Source organism: Durio zibethinus, chromosome 9, assembly GCF_047325235.1.
Source record: "Durio zibethinus cultivar Kanyao isolate XHJ-2024 chromosome 9, ASM4732523v1, whole genome shotgun sequence".
NCBI lineage: Eukaryota > Viridiplantae > Streptophyta > Magnoliopsida > Malvales > Malvaceae > Durio > Durio zibethinus.
Genome location: NC_143170.1, coordinates 10,383,200 through 10,406,290, shown reverse-complemented (window position 1 = coordinate 10,406,290; position 23,091 = coordinate 10,383,200). Strand labels below are relative to the sequence as shown.

Below are 23,091 nucleotides of genomic sequence, written 5' to 3'. Positions count from 1 at the left end.
TTATAAATAAAATTATATTATTTACATCTTTGCATGAAAACGCAATAAATGTTATTTACATCTACTTGAGAATAACATACAAGGCAAGAGGAACCACAGTGACATAGCCATAGAACACACCAACAGACTATGTCACCAAATTTATGTTATAATCCCATTCTTTTGTGTGCTATATATGTCACAAAAGTCCCAATAGATGTTGCTATAAATATAAGAGTGGTGCATATCCAGAATGGTCCATAGCTGCACAAAATTTAAAACTTTCAATTATGGATGTTCATACTCATAGAAAAGGGACAAAGATGGGTGCAGAAGAGACAATGGAATATTTTCGTCACATTAAAGTTAAGGTTATTAAATTATTGTGATAAAAAGGCAAAATCAGGGGCACACTTGTATTTCATGTCTAGGAATTATCCAGAACCAAGAAATTAAAACCTGTCAAGGATCAACTCTTTTTGCTCTTTTTATAGTGTTTTAGCTACCCATTCCTAAATAAACATATTCTAATCAAGTGAAATAGAAAAGAAACTTACCAGTCTCAAGCTGAAATAATTTCCCATATATATACATTCAACAATTATTCAATGCTTAGCTCACTACTCTATTTAAACATAAATGAGTCACATGGAGAAAACTCACAAATCTAGGTTGGTAGATTTTTTTTTTCTGTAAATGTTCCTCTAAATGGAAAGAGTGACTCCTTAAGTCTATCCAAAACATCTGCAGTATCAACATCGAGGTATGGCTTGTATACAGCAACAGTGAATGTACGAAACCATCCACTTCCTTGAGGTTCATCAAAGGCACCAGCAAGTCTTGAAAATGAATCTACCTTAATAGAAATGCCGTCATTTGTCACCAACATAACAACAACTATTGTTCATCTCATAAGCTAATTAGATTTGTCATTTGAATTAAACATAGAGAAAATTACATTTCATCTGTTCGATCTATTTACTTTGGCTTAACTATTTGATCTATTTATTCCTATAGTAGCTATTTCAAACGTGTCATCAATGTTATGGATGATCTTTCCTACTGTAAAAACTTTAGAAAATCTAATCATGCAATCACAAATTCATTCACATAAAGCGAATGCAATTAGTATGCAAAATGCCACTGAGATCATGAATCGTAGATCTACTACACCAGGATAAAGAAATGAAAGCATAATCACCATAAAAAACAAGATTAACTGCAAATAAAAGTAAAATGAAAATCTTTCAAATCAAATAGAATCGAAAATTACCATCGACATCACGGGGAAGTTGAGTTCCACCGGAGATCTTCCCCTGTGCACCTAATGAAAGAAACGTCCGAAGGCTCGAATCTCTAAATTTAAATAAATAAATAAATTAATTAATTAAAAAATCAAATATATCAGCAAATTTGCTACTTTAGAGCTATAACAAGTTAACAACACTCGAACACTTCATTATCCATTAAAACACACATCCAATTCATTCATTTTAAACTCCAAATTTTCTTTCCTTTCCTACATTTACCAGTAACCAAATAAAAGCCACTACAAAAATACAAGAAATCAAATTTAGATTCATAATTTGACAATTAAAAGGAAAAAAAAACAAGAAAAGAGCGAGCACCAACAGATAATGAACCAATGAAAACCAATAAACCGGCAAAAGTAGGGCACTCTTTCCAACACCAGGATCATCACCAATCAAAACCAATGAACCTATAAAAAGAAAAAAAAAAAAAATATATATATATATATAGACACATGAAATAAGCTTCCAGTATGAACTTAAAATTTCAATTTTAAGCCTCTATTCTTAGTTTCCACTTCTGAAAGGCTTCTCATCATCCCGGAATGACCACAGGCACGACAAACACCCCACCACTGGCCATCTGAATACCCACAATTCTCACAAACCCAACCAACTTTACCTTTCCCTTTATTTTTTTTCCCAACTATGTCCCCAAATACCAACCCATTACCCGAAAATGCCTTATGGTGTTTCAAACTGGAAAAGGAATGAAAAAAAACGTGGAATCTGGTGTCCCTAAATACCAACCCATTACCCAAAAATTTTTAGAAAAAGAAATCAGAAGGAATCTTATGGAAAAGAAAGAGAAAGGAAAAGGAATGAAAAAAGCGTGGAAATATGGTGTTTCAAATCAAAAAATCAAAAGCAAACGGAGGAAAAACTCATAGCTATCGGCAGAAATGGAGGGGACTGGGTCAATTTCAAAATTTTGGGGATTAATTAGCAGTGTTTGAACCGATAAATGTCAATAATTTTCGTAAAATGAAAGGGTTTATCCAAAAAAGGTCCCTATTTGACGCAAACACTGTGTTTTCATTTTTTTGTTTTAACCATTTGAAAATGTTATTTTTTAAATTCTAGTAATTTTTAATAGTCATTTTGTAGTGTTTTATATATAAATATCACTAAATTTTAAATGTTATAGGCATTTACAGGTTCAAATGCTGCTAATAAGCGATTTTTTTTTTTTTGAAAATAATACATTTTTATAATAATTTAATAATATTTTATTATATAAATACTGCTAAATTTTAAAGTTTAATGGTTTTTTTAACTACAAACGATGTTAAATTTTAAAACTTAATGGCATTTTTATTGAAAACATTGCTATGTTTATAAAGACATGACAATTAGTAGTGTTTGTTTGAAAATGATGCTAAAAAAAGCCACAAAATCCTCATTTTCGTGAAGTGGATGTATCAATCTTATTACCCAATTATAAAAAATATCTCTCCGAGTCCTTATGCTTATTAACCAATTATGCAATCATGATTGCAAACAAATTTTCAAGCACTTGTACTTAAATTTGTATCTACAAATCAGTCAATTGCTCAATCCAAAAACTTGGTGAAAAGAGAAAAAATTACCATAGATCAAATCCCCATAACATACATTAAATTACTCCATCTACTCATTAAGAGCCACTTGATTGCACCAATCTATTTAGAGCCTTTGAAACCCCCTAGTATGATTCTTGTAGACACCTAATTTGATTCAGGTCCGGATCAATTAGACATGGTCCAAATGAGAATATGAGCTCATTTTTTTTAAATTTTAAATTAATTTAATTTAAATTTTATTATTATTATTATTATTATTATTATTTATCTATTAATATGTTTTATTTATTTATCTATTATTATTATTTTTATCTTTTTTTTTATCAATTTTTGGCTAGGATTAGGATTAGGATCAGAAAAAATTGAAATGAATTTTGTCGTAAATTGGGAACTGGTAGAGTTGGGATTGGATTCAAAGTTTGAATCCTAATCTCATATGAAATTGGGATTGATTAGAAACTCTTCTAATCAATTCCTATAAATAGATATTAAAACAGAACCCAAGGACACAAAAAGAAAACGGAGAAAGAAAAGAAAAATAAAAAAAGGCGTTATAAAGGTCAAGAGCAATTTTAGGAATTTTAGAAAATTTTTGGAGAATTTTTGGTGATTTTTTTTTTTGGAAATTTTTGGAAATTCCAAATTCAGGTAGAATTTTTTGACGAACTTTGAATTTTTTGGTGACTTTTTTAACACCGATTGAATTTTTCGGTCAGTTACCCAGTTTCGACGTACCATTTCCAGAAATCGACCAATTTTTCAGTGAACTTTCGACGAATAACCCAGATTTCGATAATATTTTTCAGAATCCGACAAGATTCAACCGGTGTTCTTGGGATTCTTTTAGAGAGAAAGAAGAGAAAAAGGGAGAGGAGAGAGAGAGGGAAGGAAGCAATCTACGAAAAAACAGAGATGAGAGTCTTTTATACCTAGCTAAAACGACGTCGTTTTGGCATTAGTAAAACCCAGAGGATCCTCGTGTTTATGTTCGGACGACCTGACCCGTAGTGCAACCCGCTTTCGACCCGAGTTCGACCTGCTTCTCAGTCATCAAATCGAGCCAAGCTGAACCGCTTGAGCCGCACCAAGCCGAGCCATTTTCTATCTCTTAAGCCAAGCTGATCCGTTCCAAGGTTTTATTATTATTATTATTATTATTATTGTTGTTGTTATTTATTGATTAGATTAGAATTATTTGGTATTTTTATTTTATTTTTTTAATGATTTTTCTAAAATAAAATTTCAAAAACAAAAAAAAATATTTTTAAGGAAAAGTTGAAAGTATCAATTTTTCTTAAAGATAAAAAAAATATTTTTGAAGGAAAGTTGATTGTATCAATTTCCTTTGAACACAAAAAAATTTTTTAAGGGAAAGTTGAAAGTATCAATTTCTCTTAAAAATAAAAGGTTTTAAAAAAAATAATTTAAAAAAAAAAATGAAAGTATCAATTTTTCTTAAAAATAAAATTTCTAAAATAAAATTTTCAAAAAAAATATTTTAGGAAAAGTTGAAAGTATCAATTTCCCTTGAAAGTAAAATTTTCAAAAATATTTTTAAGAAAAAGTTAAAAGTATCAATTTTTCTCAAAATTAAAATTTCATAAAAAAACATTTTTGGGGAAAAGTTGGAAGCACTAATTTTCCTTAAAAATAAAATTATCAAGAAAAGCATTTTAAGGAAAAGTTGAAAGTATCAATTTTTCTTGTACAAAAGCAATGGGTTTTTTTGAATGAAAAGAAAATGATTTATATCCAAAGTTGAATCATTATTCTTTTTATTTTATTTTCTTGAAACTTTTTAATGTTAAATAATCCGACGATGGAGTCTCTGCAAGTGAAGCAGTAGTTTTCTTGTATACTCTTGAGGTGAGGGGATTTTTTTAATTTTCTACCAAAAGTATTGGAGTTAATTAAGAATAATTTTCAATAATTAATTACTTGGTAAAATTTTTAAGGCTTATTGGATAACAAGAATTTGAGATGGTACAATCTTTTGATGGGCGTTATAAGGGTGCTATAACCTTCTTCACTCATAACCTAATTCCTAAACCCTGTTTTGGTTAGTAGACCCGAACCTATTCTTAGGAACCTTTAGTCAAGCTTAGGTGCTCCTTAAGAGGATAGATTTCTTAGGTGGCCCAATCACACCTAAATAAAAAAGATTGGTGGCGACTCTTAAAGCCAATATCTAGCGATAGATCTTCAGATTTAAACGTTATGACAATTTGGTGACTCCACTAGGGACATCCGAGAATCAGACCAGCAAATAAATTCGTGTTATCCAAAAACCTAATAAAATTGAACCTTTTGTATAGATTTTTTATTCATTCTATTTATTTACTTTATTAATTATGTTATTCATATGCATGTGCATAACATGAGCTCTAAACCCGAGCTCCATCCCTCTAGGAGGGAATAAAATACCTATTGCTTTCGTGAGGTTTTAATGCCTCCGCAGTGGCTAGTGAAATACTCTCACTCAAATTGAACTTTTTTTGCTTGTAGCTTGTAATGGGTGAGGATTAAGGTGCCTTACTAGTTTGTAATGGACGATGATGTAAGGAGTAATTTAGGAACCTTTAGATTTTAACTTCAAACCACATATAGTGAACTTTAAAAGTGCCTAACCTATAGATAGAGCCATTTCCTTCCCTTTAAAATTGACTAGAAGCATATGATTCATTCCTTTTATTGTGTGTGACGTTTTAATTTATTTAAGTATTTATTTGTTTATTTCTCTTTATTTGATATACTAGCCTCTTTTCTTATTCATGTTTACATGATTCATACTCATATCATAAAGTTGCATAAAGAACATTTACCTGAAAAAAAGTCTTCAACGACAAGTTTTTCATGGAAAAAAAGTCTTCAAGGACAAGTTTTTCATGGACTCCATAGAATGACTAGTTTGCTCTTCATCTGTATTAGCTCATCGTGAGTCACCCAACGAAGTAAAGGTGCAGTTAGAAATGATTCAACTAAAGAAAAGGGATTATCTACCGATTAGCTATGATTCCACTTTGACTCAAGAGACATTTATCCTCCTCAAGCAAAATAATCTAAAGGATTTGGTTGATATATGAAAGAAAATGAGCCCAGCTAGACAAGAGGAGTTTTGCTAGAGGCATGGCCATATAGCACACCTTTTTACAGTTAATGTCGACCATCAACTAATTAGAGCTGCAGTACAATTTTGGGATCCTACATACAAGTGTTTCATCTTCAATGAAATTGACATGACACCCACTATTGAAGAATATTTAACTTTGTTAGCTTTGCAGCTTAAGGCTCCTAACAAGATATTTGTCAAAAAACACAAATCAAGATTCATAAAAATTTAGCCCATCTCATGGGAATAGATAAGGAGATTATGGATTCTGAAACAAGAATAGGTTTGCCTACCTTAGAAGTTCTTTCATGATTTTCTAGTGCAACATGCCAACGAAGAACGGGGGTTAAACATATTTGCCTTAGCCATATACGGAATGGTGATATTTCCAAAGGTTATGGGTTATATTGAAATAGCAGTGATTGACTTATTTGAATGTATGATTAATAGTGTAACTCTTCAATGGTAATAGAGGGCATTTTATAGGCTACATACAATTATTATACCTATGGATGAAAAGCTACTTCGAATGGAGAAAAGGTGCTTTCTTTAAGCTTTATGTCCTAATCGAGCTTCGATAAAAGAATTATGTGAAAGTGGGTGTTCAGAAGAAAAGTCTAAGAAAGAGTGGGTAGCTTTTTTACAAAAACTGACAAGCACTGAAGTAAGATGGTTAGTCCCATGGATGAATCATGAACCTATGCTATATCAGTGTAGAGATAAGACTGTGGTCCCACTACTGGGTTTATGGGGAGTAACAAGTTATGCACCACTCTTAATGAGAAGGTAGTTTATGGTAAAATAGTTTATTCCCATGACGCATGAGTTTCATTAATCAGATTTTTCTTACAGTAAGCCAAAAGCATTTCAGAGGATGAATGAAATGATTAAAGCATGGAAAAATCCTCATAGAGTGACTCATGAACCATTCACTAATAAAGTCACTCAGGGGTACTTGGTTTGGAGAGCAAGATGAAGATAGGAAATGGTATTCACTTATGAAAGCTTCCAATCGCCAACAAGAGAAAAGTTTGAAGAGACACCATCCGAATTGGAGCTTACGACAAAAGAATTTAAATATAAAAAAGATAAGTTAAAGTAAGAAATCCAAAAGCTTTGAGAGAAGAAGGATCAATGGAAAGATAGAGCTGAAAAGCATGAAGTCAAAGTTTGCAAGATTGCTAAGGAATGTGACATGGCTATCAAAGACTTATCAGAGTTACACCATGAACATAAAAGGTTATGTGTGAGGGTACAAGCCAAAGAGATAACAATTGATGAGCTGATTGAAGAGAATGCGTGATTGAAATAAGAATATGCTGAATTAGAAGAAGAAAATTCCTAAGTGCAGACAGAGAATAACATGTTGAATAGCTACCTAAGTAGGTTGAGACAAAAGTTGAATGAACAAGAAGACTACATTGCTGTATTGGTTAGAGAGCATAGAGAGTTATCATACCAAGTTTGGTATGGTAAAAGAGAGAACGACACAAATTTGTAAATGGGTATGTAAGGCAAGAGAGATGGTAGAAGAGGTAGAGGCATTTAAGCAAGTGGTGGGCCCAGTAGGAGAACATGGGTAGCGTCTCCTAAACTTCATCGAGAAAGCCAGAGCCTAGTATGAGCAAATTAAATGATTTTATAGTTATAACTCTAGGATGATAAACTCTATGTAAATGAAAGTTCTTGGGAATAAATGAAATATTTTGGTTGAATACTGTCTTAAGGCAAATATTCTTTTCATTTATGCATTTTCATCCATTGTATTCTCATTTAATGCATTTAACAAAGTAATCATAAGATAGTCATATAAACTTCCTAATTCTAAGATATGGTATTTAAGGTTCAAAGATAGCTTCACCCAGTAGAAACCCCACTCATCGATACAACACAAGAGCCAAAGTTAGATAAATGGAGCAAGAAAACTTTCATCGACTTGAAAAGATAGAAAAAGCCCAAAAAAAGCTTAAGAATGAGTTGAGTAAGATTCTGGATGCTCTCAACAAGTTAAATAAGAGGAAAGGGGTTGAAGAAAATACAAGCCAACAAGGCCTTCCATCACAAGAAGTGGTCAACCCTCTATATCCTTCAGGTTTTGGTCCACAGCAAGCTCAGTCCACATAGGATATACCTTTACAGCAGTTCACATATCCTGTATATCTTGAAATGTCATCAGCTTCAAACCCTGGGTATTACCATAGTTATGTGAATCCTATCTTTACTGAAAAGGTAGTAAAACTAATCCAAGTCCCTGATCTTGATGACTTAAAAGAGAAAGAGAAAGAAAAGGCAAAGGTGGTGGAATCTCAGGAAGATTCAAAGATTAGTAACCTTGAACAAAAGTTACGAGCTATAGAAGGAATTGGGTTTTATGGTTCTGTTGACGCTACTGAACTTTGCTTAGTCTCGGATGTAGTCATTCCACCAAAATTCAAAGTACCAAAATTTAAAAAATATAATGGTACAAAGTGCCCAAAAACTTATATTATCATGTACTTTCAAAAAATGACAGCCCATACTCACAATGAAAAACTATTAATGCATATTTTTCAAGATAGCCTTACAAGCTTCGCTACTAAGTGGTATGTCTAGTTAGACAGAACCTGCATTCGTTCTTGGAGCGATATAACTCATGATTTCATTAGTCAATATTGGCATATCATGGACTTGGCTCCTGATCGTTTGTATTTACAGAACATGGAGAAAAAAGCAAATGAGTCTTTTAAGGAATACGTCTAAAGATGAAAAGATGTAGCTTCTTAGGTGCAACCTTCTTTGACTGAGAAAGAGACTATAGTGCTATTTGTCAGTACTTTGAAATCTCTCTATTATAAAAAGATGATAGGGAATGAATCAAAAATTTCGTTGATATGGTGATTTCAGGAGAAATTATTGAGAGTACTATCAAGAATGACAAGTTGGAAGGAGGTGAAGTATCCAACAAAAGAGCCTCAAAGAAGAAAGAGACTGAAGCTCAAGCTGTGAGCTTTGATAGATAATAATTCAAGGGTTATCAACCTTACCCACCATAAGGATACCCTCCGTATTACCCTTCTGTGAATAACACTACCCCTTACCCATACCAACCAATCCCATAATCCTCTTATCCCCAAACATATCAACCCTCTTTTAGGCCTTAAAATTCCACATACGGTCCTAACACTCAGCCTACCTCAAGACCTTATACCTGTCCGGTTAGCCCAGTGGGTGGTTCACGAGAGTAATGAACTACTCATAAAAAGTCTGTATTTGACCCAATTCTTATAACTTATATAGAATTATATTATGAGTTTTACAACAGTCATCTAATTACTCATAGCAAATTAGAGCCACTCAAGCCACCTTACCCTAAGTGGTATGATCCCATAACCCATTGTGACTATCACTATGGGATTACTGATCATTCCACTAAAAGTTGTACTACCTTAAAACATAAAGTGCAACTACTAATCAAGGATGAAATGATTAGCTTTGATGTAAGAAGGGTAATTGCACCAAATGTTAGTGGCAATCTTTTACCTAATCATAATGTAAATGCCCTGAATAACAAACATAAGTGTCATGTGAAGAGAAAAGTTATAGATATTAAGACTCCTCTTAGTCAGCTGTTTGATGTTTTGTGGAAAGCTAATAAGATATAACTAGTGAGTCTGCACTGTTATCATGAAGCATATATAGTAGGCTATCATGAAGCATATGTAGCAGGCACTAGTTGTAAATATCATAATGGGGCAATTGGTCACCTTATCGAAACTTGTTGTAAGCGGTTTCACTAAGGTATAAAAGTTCTTGGATTCATACCAGCTAGAAGTATATGAAGAGAGAGAAGTTTTAAAGAGTGTTAAAGTATCCATGACTAACAAGCCTATAAAATTATTTCCAAAACTAGTAACAATTCATTGTGGGAACAAGCCAAAATCAGTCATAGACAAACTCATTCCTAGGCTGGTAACTTTTAAAGTTTCGACTCCATTCCCATATAATGATGATAAAGTTGTACCCTAAATATGGCTGTGATACAGTAGTTCAGGGGCAAGAGAAAAATGTCTCTAAGACTGACGCCGTCAATAAAACTAGTGTAGGGGGCATTACCCGAAGTGAAAGATGCTACACTCTAGAAATGCTAGAGAAGGCTAAAAAAGAAAAGGCCAAGATAGGTGAAGAGCGAAATAATCCCGAAGTAGAACATGATGAGGATCGTCCAAAGCCAGTGTCAACAAAAGAGGCATTGAATTTTTAAAGCAGGTAAAACATAGTGAATATTCAGTTGTTGAATAGTTGAACAAAGTGCCAATAAAAATCTCATTATTATCATTATTTTTAAACTTAGAACTACATCGAAATGCCTCGCTGAAAGTGTTGAACCAAGCATATGTGGCACATAATGTATTTGTTAAATATGTGAACCACTTAGCTAAAAATCTAATCATGCCAAATTACATTTCATTAAGTGATAATGAGATTCCCCTATAAAGAAGGGAAAGTGCCAAGGCTCTGTATATCACAGTCAGGTACAAGAGCCGTATCATGGCTAAAGTCCTAATTGATAACGGTTCCATCATCAATGTCCTACCTATGTCAACTTTAGCAAGGTTACCTATCAATTATTCCCATATGAAAGACAGTCAAATGGTTATGCAGGCTTTTGATAGGACTAGAAGGAAAGTCCTGAGAGATATCAAAATACCTTTGTAAATTGAGCCATACACTTTTAATGTGAAGTTTCAAGTGATGGATATCTCTCCATCTTATAGCTGTCTACTATGAAGGTCATGGATTCACATGGCAGGTGCTGTGCCTTCTACCCTACACCAAAAGATCAAGTTTAATGTAGAAGGTTAATTGGTAGTGGTATTTAAGGAGAAAGATATGTTAGTGACTCAACCATTGAATGCCCCATATATGGAAGCTGCTGAGGAAGCAATTGAATGCTCTTATCGATCTTTTGAGTTAGTCAATTCTGTGGGTAAAGGATTTAAAAATCAACCTTTTTCAAAGGAAGTAATGAGCCAAGTCATCAATAAGGGCTGGTACCCATGAGTAGGGCTGGGCAAGAACTTACAGGGAATGAGAAAGCCTCCAACAATGATGGATAATAGTGAAAGGCTCGGTTTAGGCTATGAAGTAGCAAAATGAGAAATCAAGAGAAGATCAGCAGGTAAAACAGTAAAATTAATGATCATCCCACACTTATACGAGACTTTTAGGCCTGAAAGATTCATGTACCCAAATAAAGAATAAGATTGTGAACAAAGCATGGAAGAGGCATTCGTCCAGTTGACTATCCATGCTATTGATGATGAAATGGGGCTTGAACCAGAATGATGGGTCCACCTTTGTTCGCCAGATTATAAGCTGAACAATTGGAATACCATTGAAATGCCTTTTAATCTTGAAACCAATCCAATGTAATTGTACATCCCAATAGCTATTGCCCAATGCATTGGGATAATTTTTCTTATTTGGGCCATTTATCTTTTATTATTTTAATAAAAATTAGAAAGGATGCATTTTCATTCATTTATTCTTGTGCTTTCATTTTTGTCATTTTTTCCAAACACATCTTGCCAATATATCCTATTTCATTCAATTTCAGGTCTTTAAATGAACAAGAAGATAATTATGATAACAATCAAAAATTTAATTTTGAGAATTCAATTAACACTGATGAACTTAACAATGAAGATGATTCTAAAGACTATGTTATACCTCCGGACCTAATGAGATTGATTGAATAAGAAAATAAACCAATTGAACCTAATTAGGAGATAACTGACTTGGTGAATCTAGGAGATGAAGAGAATAAGAAAGAGGTCAGAATCGAAACTTCACTTTTATCGGAGGATAGGCAACGTCTGGAAGATCTACTTTGAGAATCCATAGATGTATTTGCTTGGTCTTATCAGGATATGCTAGGGCTAAATATAGAGATAGTAGAGCATAGATTGCCTCTGAAGCTGGAATGTAAGCCAGTCCAGCAGAAACTGAGCTGAATAAAACTTGAAATGCTACTAAAGATCAAAAAAAAGGTGAAGAAGTAGTTTGATGTAGGTTTCTTGCAAGTGGCTAAGTATCCAGAGTGGGTAGCGAATATATTACCAGTTCTTAAAAAAAATAAAAAGGTACAAATATGTGTAGACTATCATGATTTAAATAGGGCTAGCCCAAAAGATAACTTATTTTTACCTCATATCGACACGCTGGTAGATAACATGGTAAAGCATTCAATGTTTTCATTTATGGATAGGTTCTCAGGGAATAATCAGATAAAAATGGCTACAAACGATATGGAGAAGACCACTTTTGTGACCATGTAGGGAACATTTTTCTACAAAGTCATGCCTTTTAGGTTAAAGAATGTTGAGGCAACGTACCAAAAAGCCACGGTGACACTCTTCTATGACATGATACACAGAGATATTGAGGTATATGTGGACGATATGATTACAAAATCTCATGAAAATGAAGATCATGTCATCAATCTCAAAGTTATTTGAGAGGTTGAGAAAATTCTAACTCAAGTTGAACCTAGCCAAGTGCACTTTCGGGGTAAAGTCAAGAAAGTAGCTAGGTTTTGCTGTCAGTGAAAAAAGATTGAAGTCAATCCAGATAAAATACGGGCCATTCAAAATTTGTCACCTTCGAGCACACCAAAAGAAGTTTGAGGTTTTTTGAGAAGATTGAACTAAATCTCACGATTCGTATCTCAGCTTACTTATAAATGTGATCTCATTTTTAAGCTTTTTCACAAGAATAATCCTAGAGAATGGAACAAGGAATACCAAGTGGCTTTTGATAAACTTAAGCAATACTTGTCAAATCTTTCAGTGTTGGTGCTATCTGTTCCAAGAAAACTCTTAATTTTGTACCTGACAGTGTGCAAAAATTCAATAGGATGTGTACTGGGGTAGCAAGATGAATATGGTCGAAAAGAGAAAGCTATTTACTATCTGAGTAAAAAATTCACAAAATATGAATCCAAGTATTCTTCATTGGAGAAAATGTGTTATGCATTAGCTTAAACTACCAAAAGACTCAGACAATATATGTTCTATCACACCACTTAACTTAGAGTAAAATTGGATCCAATTAAATACATCTTCGAGAAGCTTTTTTTGTTTGAGAGAATTGCTAGGTGGCAAGTATACTCTCGAAATATGATATCATATATGTAAACCAAAAGGCAATAAAAAAGAGTACAATAGCTGAGTTTTTTGTAGATCGTGCTACTGAAAAATATGAACCAATGAGATTGGAGTTTCCCGATAAAAACTTGATGACTATTTCCTAATTAGAGAAGGGGGAGCATGAAGAAAAGTGTTGGAAGATGTATTTTGATGGAGCTACCAATGTTTTAGGACATGAAATTAAGACAATTCTGATTTCCCCAGAAGAACAATACTACCCTATAACAACGAGGTTAAATTTCAATTGCACAAATAACATCACTGAATATGAGGCATGTGTCATGGGTTTACAAGCTGCTATAGATAGGAAAGTTAAAGCACTAAAAGTGTTTGAAGACTCAGCTCTAGTTATATATCAATTAAAAAGAGAATGGTAGATGAGAGATTCAAAACTTGTTCCATATTACAAGTATATTTTAGAGTTGATAAAACAATTTGAAGATGTCCAGTTTGATCATTTACCTCGAGAGGAGAATCTGATAACTGATGCCTTGGCTATTCTAGCTACAATGATCTGAATTAATGATAATACCGATATTCAACCTATCAAGTTAGATGTCAAAGATATGCTAACTCACTGCTTTAATGTAGAAGATGAGAAAGATGGGAAGCCATGGTATTATAATATCTTATAGTATATTAAGAACCAACAATACCCAGTCTAAGTAATGGAGAACGAAAAAAGAGTCATCCGAAGATTAGCTATGAGTTTTTTCTTGGATGGGTATGTTTTGTATAAAAGAAGCCATGATCAAGTATTGCTTAGATGCGTAAGTAAAGTTGAGGCAAAAAACTTATTAAAGAGGCACATGATGGAATATGTGGGGCACATGCCAATGGACACATGATGGTAAGATAGATCATGAGAGCGAGTATTATTGGTTGACAATAGAGAGTGATTGCATTGACTATGCTCATAAATGTCATAAGTGCCAGATCTATGCTGACAAGATCCATGCTCCACCATTCTCGATGTGGGGCATGGATGTCATTAGTCCTATTACCCCAAAGGATTCTAATGGGCATAGATTTATTTTCGTGATGATAGATTACTTCATGAAATGGGTGGAGGCAATATCATAAGCAAATGTAACATGATCTGTAATTTGTAAGTTCATAAAAAACAATTATCTACAGATATGGACTTTCGAAGAGAATTATTTCGGATAATGCTAAGAATCTGAACAGTAAGATGATATAAAAAATATGTGTCTAATACAAGATCAAGCATCATAACTCGACACCATACCATTTGAAAATGAATGGGGCAATTGAGGTAGCTAATAAGAATATAAAATGAATTCTTAAGAAGATGATCGAGACTTATAAAGATTGGCATGAAATGTTACGATTTGCACTATATGCATATTGAACGTCAGTGCACACCTCTACTGGGGTAACCCTATTTTCTTTGGTTTATGGGATAAAAACTGTACTATCAATGAAAGTGGAGATTCCATCCTTGAGGGTTTTAAAAGAAGTTGAATTGGAAGAAGCTGAATGGATTCGAGAATGCTATGAACAGTTAAATTTCATAGAAGAAAAGAGATTGACAGCGCTGTGTCATGGTCAACTATATCAAAGAAGAATGATGAGGGCTCATGATAAAAAAGTTTGACCTCATTATTTTCGAGAGAGAGAGTTGGTCTTGAAATGAATTCTCTCAAATCAACATGATAATATAGAGAAATGGACTCCAAATTGAGAAGGGCCATATGTGGTGAAACGGGCTTTCTCAGGTGAAACATTGATATTGGCTGAGATGGATGGAAATTATTTGCCTCATCCTATAAATTTTGATGCTGTGAAGAAGTACTATGCTTAAAAAAAAGAGAGAATGAAAAAAGAGAACTCAAGGCAAAAACCTTAAATGGGTGGTTTGAGTTATAGGAGGTTTATCTAAGTTTAAAACCTAAAAAGACAGCTTAGATAAGGAGAATACAACATCAAATTTAAAAATTCATTGCCATGAGGCTAGCAAATTTAGAAGAGCTCTAACTTGTTAAGTGCATCAGATGGTTTGATTTTCAAAAGAACCTTGAAATTTGTTATCATGATTATCTGACTGTTCATTTTTGGGCATTGTCTCCCCATACCTATCTTTGTAATTCTTTCTTAGCCAAAGTTTGCCAACTTTTTTGCTAATAAAAGATATTTTTCTTCATTCTTTGTGTGCCTCTTCTGTTGATTATTTCCTAACTATTCTTATTCGTTTTTCAGTAATACCTTGCAATGGAAGAAATGTGTGAATACATTCTTACTTTTTGATATTGAATAATGATTGATAAATAAATAATAAACATGAAAGATTTTTACATTACATTGGAAAGGTCAGGAGTGATAAAGGCAAAATTGAGATGTTCAGTTCTTGATAAGGACATTGAATTTGGAAAAGAGATTACTTGCATAAAGGATATGAGAATTAAATGAAAGAGATAATTGAAAGTTACGCTAACTTGGTCTTTGAAGAACAAAGGGTTCGGGGCCCAAGAAAAAGCTTGAAAAACTTGAGTACTACAATTGAATAGAAATTAATTAGCCAGCATTTGCATAGCATGTATTGAATTTCGTACGCATTGCATTTTGCATAACAATACTACATTCAAGAAAATATAGTGCATAAATTCAAGGAGTAGGGATATTTCAGGATCCCACATGAAGAAGACAGATGTGAAGACTTTTTGATTTTTCAATTCTCATTTAAGAAAAAACTTGTGAGGTAAATTTTTAATCCTTGGAAAAAGATATCTTTTGGTATCAGGATCAATTTGTAAAACCCTTGGGCATGATCTCATATTCAAACACGATCTTCAACTCTTCTAGATATGATTGTTAATGAGCCATTTATTTTTTCAAAGTTCTGTTGCCTCTATTTATAGAAGCCATTTATTTTTTCAAAAAGTCATTGAACCTTTGTTTATAGGAGCTTTGTTTATTTTTTCAAAGTCGTTGAGCCTTTTTTTAGAGGAGATATGTTTATTTTTCCAAAGTTGTTGAGCCTTTGCTTAGAAAGCTTTGTTTATTTTACTCAAAGTCGTTGAGCCTCTACTTAGAGGAGCTTTGATCAAAATTTTAACAAAAAAAGTAACAAAAAAATTAAAAAAAGTAAAAAAAAAAGTGTTCAGTTGAGTCTTGAATGGGTGTTTATGTCTTTGCACAATTCTTGTTTCACAGAAAATGTGTAAAGAGGGGCAGCTACAGATACCCAATTTGGTTCAGGCCCAGATCAATTGGGCCTAGTCCAAATGGGTAATATGGGCTCATTTTTTTTAATTTTAATTTAATTTAATTATTTTTCATTGTTATTATGATTATGATTATTATTATTATTATTTATTAATATTTTTTTATTTATCTATTATTATTATTATTTTTTAGTTATATATTAATATATTTTATTATTTATCTATTATTTTTATTTTTATCTTTTTTTTCTTAATCAATTTTCGACTGGGATTAGGGTTAGGATTAGAAAAAATTGGAATGAATTTGACCGTGAATTTGGGGACTAATAGAGTTGAGATTGGATTCAAAGTTTGAATCCCAATCCCAGATGGAATTGAGATTGATCAGAAATTTTTCTAATCAATCCCTATAAATAGATGTTAAAACAGAACCCAAGGACACAAAAAGAACATGGAGGAAGAAAGGAAAAACAAAAAAAGGCATTAAAAATGTCAGGAGCAATCTTAGGAATTTTAGAAACGTTTTAGGGAATTTTTGGCGATTTTTTTTGGGAATTTCTGGAAATTCCAGATTCTGGTAGAATTTTTCGACGAACCTTGAATTTTTTGGTGACTTTTTTGGCACCGGTTGAATTTTTTGGCTAGTTACCCAATTTTCGACGTACCATTTTCAGAAACCGACCAACTTTTCGGTGAACTTCCTACGAACAACCCAGATTTCTACAATATTTTTCAGAATCCAACGAGATTCAACCGGTGTTCTTGGGATTCTTTTAGAGAGAATGAAGAGAAAAAGGGATAAAAGAGAGAGAGGGAGGGAAATAATCTATGAAAAAATAGAGGTGGGAGTCTTTTATACCCAGCTAAAATGACGTCTTTTTGGCATTAGTAAAACCCAGAGGATCTGCGTATTTTTGTTCGGGCAACCTGACCTATAGCACAACTCGCTTTTGACCCGTGTTCGACTCGCTCCTCAGTCATCAAACTGAGTTGAGTCGAATCACTTGAGTTGCACCAAGCCGAGTTGAATCCAAGACGAGCCGAGCCGATCCAAGGTTTTTTATTATTGTTATTATTATTATTATAATTTATTGATTAGATTAGAATTATTTGGTATTCTTTATTTTATTTTATTTTATTTTTTTAATGATTTTTCTAAAATAAAATTCCTAAAACAAAAAAAAAATTTTTTTGAGGAAAAGTTGAAAGTATCAATTTTCTTTAAAGATAAAATTTTTAAAGATAAAAAAAATATTTTGAAGGAAAGTTGATTGTATCAATTTCTTTCAAACACAAAAAAATTTTTTAAGGGAAAGTTGAAAGTATCAATTTTCCTGAAAAATAAAAGGTTTTAAAAAAATAATTTTAGGAAAAAGTTGAAAGTATCAATTTTTCTTAAAAATAAAATTTTCAAAAAAAAAAATTTTAGGGAAAGTTGAAAGTATCAATTTCCCTTGAAAGTAAAATTTCCAAAAATATTTTTGAGAAAAAGTTAAAAGTATCAATTTTTCTCAAAATTAAAATTTCAAAATTAGAAAAAATATTTTTGGGGAAAAGTTGGAAGTACCAAATTTCCTTAAAAATAAATTATCAAGAAAAGCATTTTAAGGAAAAGTTGAAAGTATCAATTTTCTTTAAAATAAAAACTTCTAAATTTTTTGAAGAAAAGTTGAAAGTATCAATTATACTTGTACAAAAGCAATGGGTTTTTTAAAATGAAAAGAAAATCATTTATATCAAAAGTTGAATCATTATTCTTTTTATTTTATTTTATTTTTTCTTTTCTTTTCTTGAAACTTTTTAATGTTAAATAATCTAATGATGGAGTCTCTGCAAGTGACACAGTAGTTTTCTTGTATACTCTTGAGGTGAGAGAATTTTTTTAATTTTCTACCAAAAGTATTGGAGTTAATTAAGAATAATTTTCAACAATTAATTGCTTAGTAAAATTTTTAAGGCTTATTGGATAACATGAATTTGAGCTGGTACCATCTTTCAATAAGCGTTGTGAGGGTGCTATAACCTTCCTCACTCGTAACTGAACTCTTGAACCTTGTTCTAGTTAGTAGACCCGAACCTATTCTTAAGGACCCTTAGTCAAGCTTAGGTGCTCCTTAAAAGGATAGATTCCTTAGGTGGCCCAATCACAATAAACCAAAAAGATTGGCAGCAACTCCTAAAGTCAATGTCTAGTGATAGATCCCTAGATCTAGACGTTATAACAATGCTAATGCTACTTATGACTCATCCTAAGATTGTAGCCATTCTATAGAAAATTACATGTCATTTAAGTATAAAGTGCCAAGTTTGGTTGAAACTGGTTTGGTGAATTTTGATCAATAAGCGAAGTCGAGTGTCATTTGAAATCCTTTGCCTAACCATACAGCGACATAATTTTGAGGAAGTTTTTATCAATGCCTATCATTTTTGTCATTTAAGGAAATAATGCAAGTTTTATGAACATTTGAGAGTTTTTTTTTTATTTATCTTTCATCATTTTAATAAAATGATATATGCATTTAATTTCATTTACTCTTTTACTCCATTGCTTTTATATATATATCCTTTCATATTTCACCCATTCCTATATTTCAAATAATGAATATTCAAATAATCATGACAATAATTCAGGATTAAATTTTGAAAAGCATTATTTTATATTGGTGAAATTGATAATTTGAGACTTTTAATCTATTGAGATTACTAAAGTAAAAAAAGTCAAATTTTATGAAATGAGTTAGAATCAGCAAGGAGTTGTGCCCATTGAAAGATGAAAGTAATGTAGTATGTGGTCTTGTGATGGTTCATTCATAAGTTTGCTTTTAGTCAATAAATGTTCTTCATTGAAAGTGTTCATGTTTAAAATGAGAAATGGCCATATTTCTTCTACCTTTTATACACAGAGTAAAATTATCCATTTGTCACCCTTTTGAGTCTATTATTTTGAAAAGAAACCCACTAGGGATCACTATTCACATCAAGGGTAAAGTTTGAAAAAAACTTAAAAGAAAGTGAAGGTCCCTAATGATGAAAAAGAAAGCAAAATTCTTTTATGCTTGAATCGTTCTTAAAAAATGATGAAAAAGTGCAAAATAAAAAGTGAATAAGAAAATATGAAGAAAAAAAATGAAAAAAGAGAAATGAAGAAAAAATAAGAGAGAATTGATAAAGGATGAGGCAAACGTTAAAGTGTTTCACATGAAGAGAAATGATCTTTTGGGTTATAACCTTCAAATACATTTTGGACTTATTTTATGCATTTTTTTTCATAACCCCTCACCTTAGCCTACATTATATACCTTAAAAGTCCATTTTGATCGAATGTGAATGCTCGAATTAAGGAATCATTGATTGAACTAAAGCAAGCTTGTGTTTAGATGTTTTGGGATTTTGATGAAAATATCACTAATAGATCAAGAGAAAAAAGAATGAAAAAAAAAGATGAGAAAAAGATGTACAAAAAATAAAAAAGAAAAAAGAGGAAAAAGAAATACTTTAATTGAAAACATTAAATGGTTATTTAAGTAAAAAATGAGATATTTGAGCTGTAGACTTGAAAAACAACTTTAATGTATAAAGATTAATATCATTTAAGATCTCATGGGGGTATAGATAATGCTTGGATTGATGAGCTCAAAGATCAAGAATATTAATAGAATGAGTTTTTGAAAAAGAATTCAAAATTAATTTTTTTAGAATTGTCTAAATTTTCATTATCTTAGATGTTGTGAACCCTTCCAAGTCCTTATCTTGGTAATTTACTTTGAAATGGTTTTCTTTTTGTCTATTTGTTTCTTTACTAGACTTGTTCTCATAATGAATATCCTTTCTTTGATTTTTCTTGTTCTTTACCATTTATTTTTTCCTTTCTACTACAAAATATTTTTCATATATTGACGTTTGGTTATACTAACGGTCAAATTTTATCAATAAAAAAAATTTTTACTGATGAATTTTTAATATTATTAGAATATACCATACTTATACCAACAATTTATTTAACCGTTAGTATAAATAAACCTTTTCTAATTGTGTACGACTATTCCTCAGTATAAATATGTTATATATTGACAGTTATTAATGTAATCGTTAGTATAGACTCAAAACAAAAAAGACTATTGGCTTAAAAAAATTAAATGGGATTATTAAATGTATTTTTGACCAAAAACACCTTCAATAATCCATTCAAAAAATTTTGAAGAAGGATTATTGAAGGCGTTTCAGCCAAAAATGCCTTCAATAATCCATACAAAAATTTTTTTATATGGATTATTTACTAACGGTTAAATTTCATCAATAGAAGAGACTTTTAATGACGATTTTTTAATATCGTCAGAATATGCCATACTTATAATAACATTTTATTTAACCGTTGATATAAATAAACTTTTTTTGACAATATATGACTATTCGTCAGTATAAATATATTATATACTGATGTTATTAACATAACTGTCAGTATAGGCTCAAAACAAAAAAACTATTGGCTTATAAAAAATTGATGGATTATTGAAAGCATTTTTGGCTGAAAATGTTTTCAATAATCCATTGAAAAAATTTAGAAAGGATTATTGAAAGCGTTTTTGGGTAAAAACACCTTTAATAATCCTTCATAAAAATTTATTAAGAGGATTGTTGAAGGTATTTTTGGCCAAAAATGTCTTCAATAATCGCCTAGAAAAATTTGAAAGGGGTCTAAAAATACCTTCAATAATCCAAATAAAAAATTTTGTTGAGGGGATTATTGAAGGTTTTTTTGACCAAAAACGCCTTCAATAATCCTTCATAAAAATTTATTGAAAGGATTATTGAAGATAATTTTTGGCAAAAAAACTCCATCAATAATCCCCTAAAAAAATTTAGAAGGGATTATTGAATGTGTTTTTGTCTAAAAATACCTTCAATAATTCAAACAAAAAAAAATTTATTGAGGGGATTATTGAAGGCATTTTTGGCCAAAAACACCTTTAATAATCTCTTGAAAAATTTTGGAAGGAATTATTGAAGGTGTTTCTGACAAAAAATGCCTTGAATAACCCAATGAAAAATTTTGGAAGGAATTGTTGAAGGTGTTTTTGACAAAAAATACACCTCGAATAATCTAAAAAAAAATAATAGGCTTATGAATTTAAATCATTTTCTTTACCTCCACCTTCGACCAACTCTACATACTTAATCTCCACCTCTGACCAACTCTTTCTACCTCTCATTGACTCTACAAATTTAAACCTATTAGCACCCATTTTGTTTTAGAGCTTAATCAAAGTTGAAGCATCAGGACTCTCGTCATTTTTCAAAAGTATTTTTTATTTTTTGCCTTTTAATTTTGTGTTATCGAGCATGCCTTTTTTTGTATTTTTGGCTATATTGGATAAATCTAGGCTCAGTTTTTGTCACCTTGAAAAAGGAAAGGCCTGAAAATGTTATTAGCGGCATTGTTTTTGTTAATGGAATAGCTTCAATAGGAAAAATAAATAAAAACTTCGACTGTTCTACTATGGATTAGTGGTTTTTTGATAAATGTTACTACGGAACTTGCAGTTGGGGTAGAGCTTCTCTTCTTAATCTAGTAAGTAGCTTATCCATAGGCCTTTCGGATAAAAACATCACAACAAAAAATCCTTCTTTTTGAAATTTAATGCCTGTTTTGCTTTTACAAGAATTTCTTAAATAACAATATGGCTTATTAGGAAATGAATTGTGTGACTCCAATATTGGAACAAGAGTTGTAGTAGATCAATATGCATATGATGTGAACAATCTTTAAAATATTTTTTAGAATATATTGAGGTTCAGCCATTAGTAATGGCAGCGAGAGGATTTTTTGATGCAAACTTCAAGCACTATGCTTACAGACATTCAATTATAGATATTAATGTTCTTTTTTAATTTTTGGATTTGATACAATAATGTTAGTTCTTGACTTATTTTAAAATTGGGGATTATAAAACAATTTGGTTGTTTTATTTCAAATGTTATTAAATATTTTTACTTTTTTGTGTATCTTTACTTTATATGAAACCATATCATATTATGATTATATAAATTAATATTAATAATTGAAAATATAATTCAAAAAAAAATATTTTTACCGACACCTTAAAATTTATATTGATGCCTTAAAACATACAAGTCTAATACTAATGAGCATTAACCATCAATATAGGCAAGAAAAATTCAAACATACAAGTTTATGGGTGTTAACCGTTAGTAAATGGTATAATAGTGAAACACACAACGGATGCTATACCAATAGATATATATTTAGTGATAGTCTTGAACTATAGGTATATCTCTGTAAGCTATTTTGACATCTTTAAAACTGTCAGTAGAGGTCTATACCGATAAGGGATACACTGACGGTTAAAAATTCATTGGAATACACATTTTGATTATTGGTATAGGGTTTATGGTGCTATTCTAATTGATTTTGAGGTTTTACCAATGCTATTTTTAGCATCACTATATGTCAGATTTCTTGTAGTGTTCTCATGATGAATTGAATTAAGTGATGGATTACATTAGTCATCAAATTGGAATTATGATGAATGAACAAATGATTAATATGAAAGATTTGTATTATTTCAAAAGGCTAGTTGAAAGTGATTAGGGTAGATCAAAAATGAAATAAGAATGATGGAAAAGGTTTAAAAAGATGTTGATCCTTGTGGCTTACAAATTAAGAGAGAAACATTCCAAATGCTATGATCAAATGATAAAACTAGTGAAAGAAAATTTTGGGTTGCAAATCAATTAATA

General features: G+C 31.5%; 1 pseudogene across 1 annotated transcript in view; it reads right to left on the bottom strand.

The window, feature by feature from the left end:
* Positions 1–23,091, bottom strand: part of LOC111316969 (uncharacterized) — a 37,075-nt pseudogene continuing 13,984 nt past the window's right edge. The window contains exons 2-4 of the transcript XR_016344895.1: positions 1,253–1,346; positions 643–831; positions 1–243 (exon numbers count right to left, since the gene is read on the bottom strand). The product of XR_016344895.1 is annotated as an uncharacterized LOC111316969 (transcript). The remainder of the gene's footprint in view (positions 244–642; positions 832–1,252; positions 1,347–23,091) is intronic.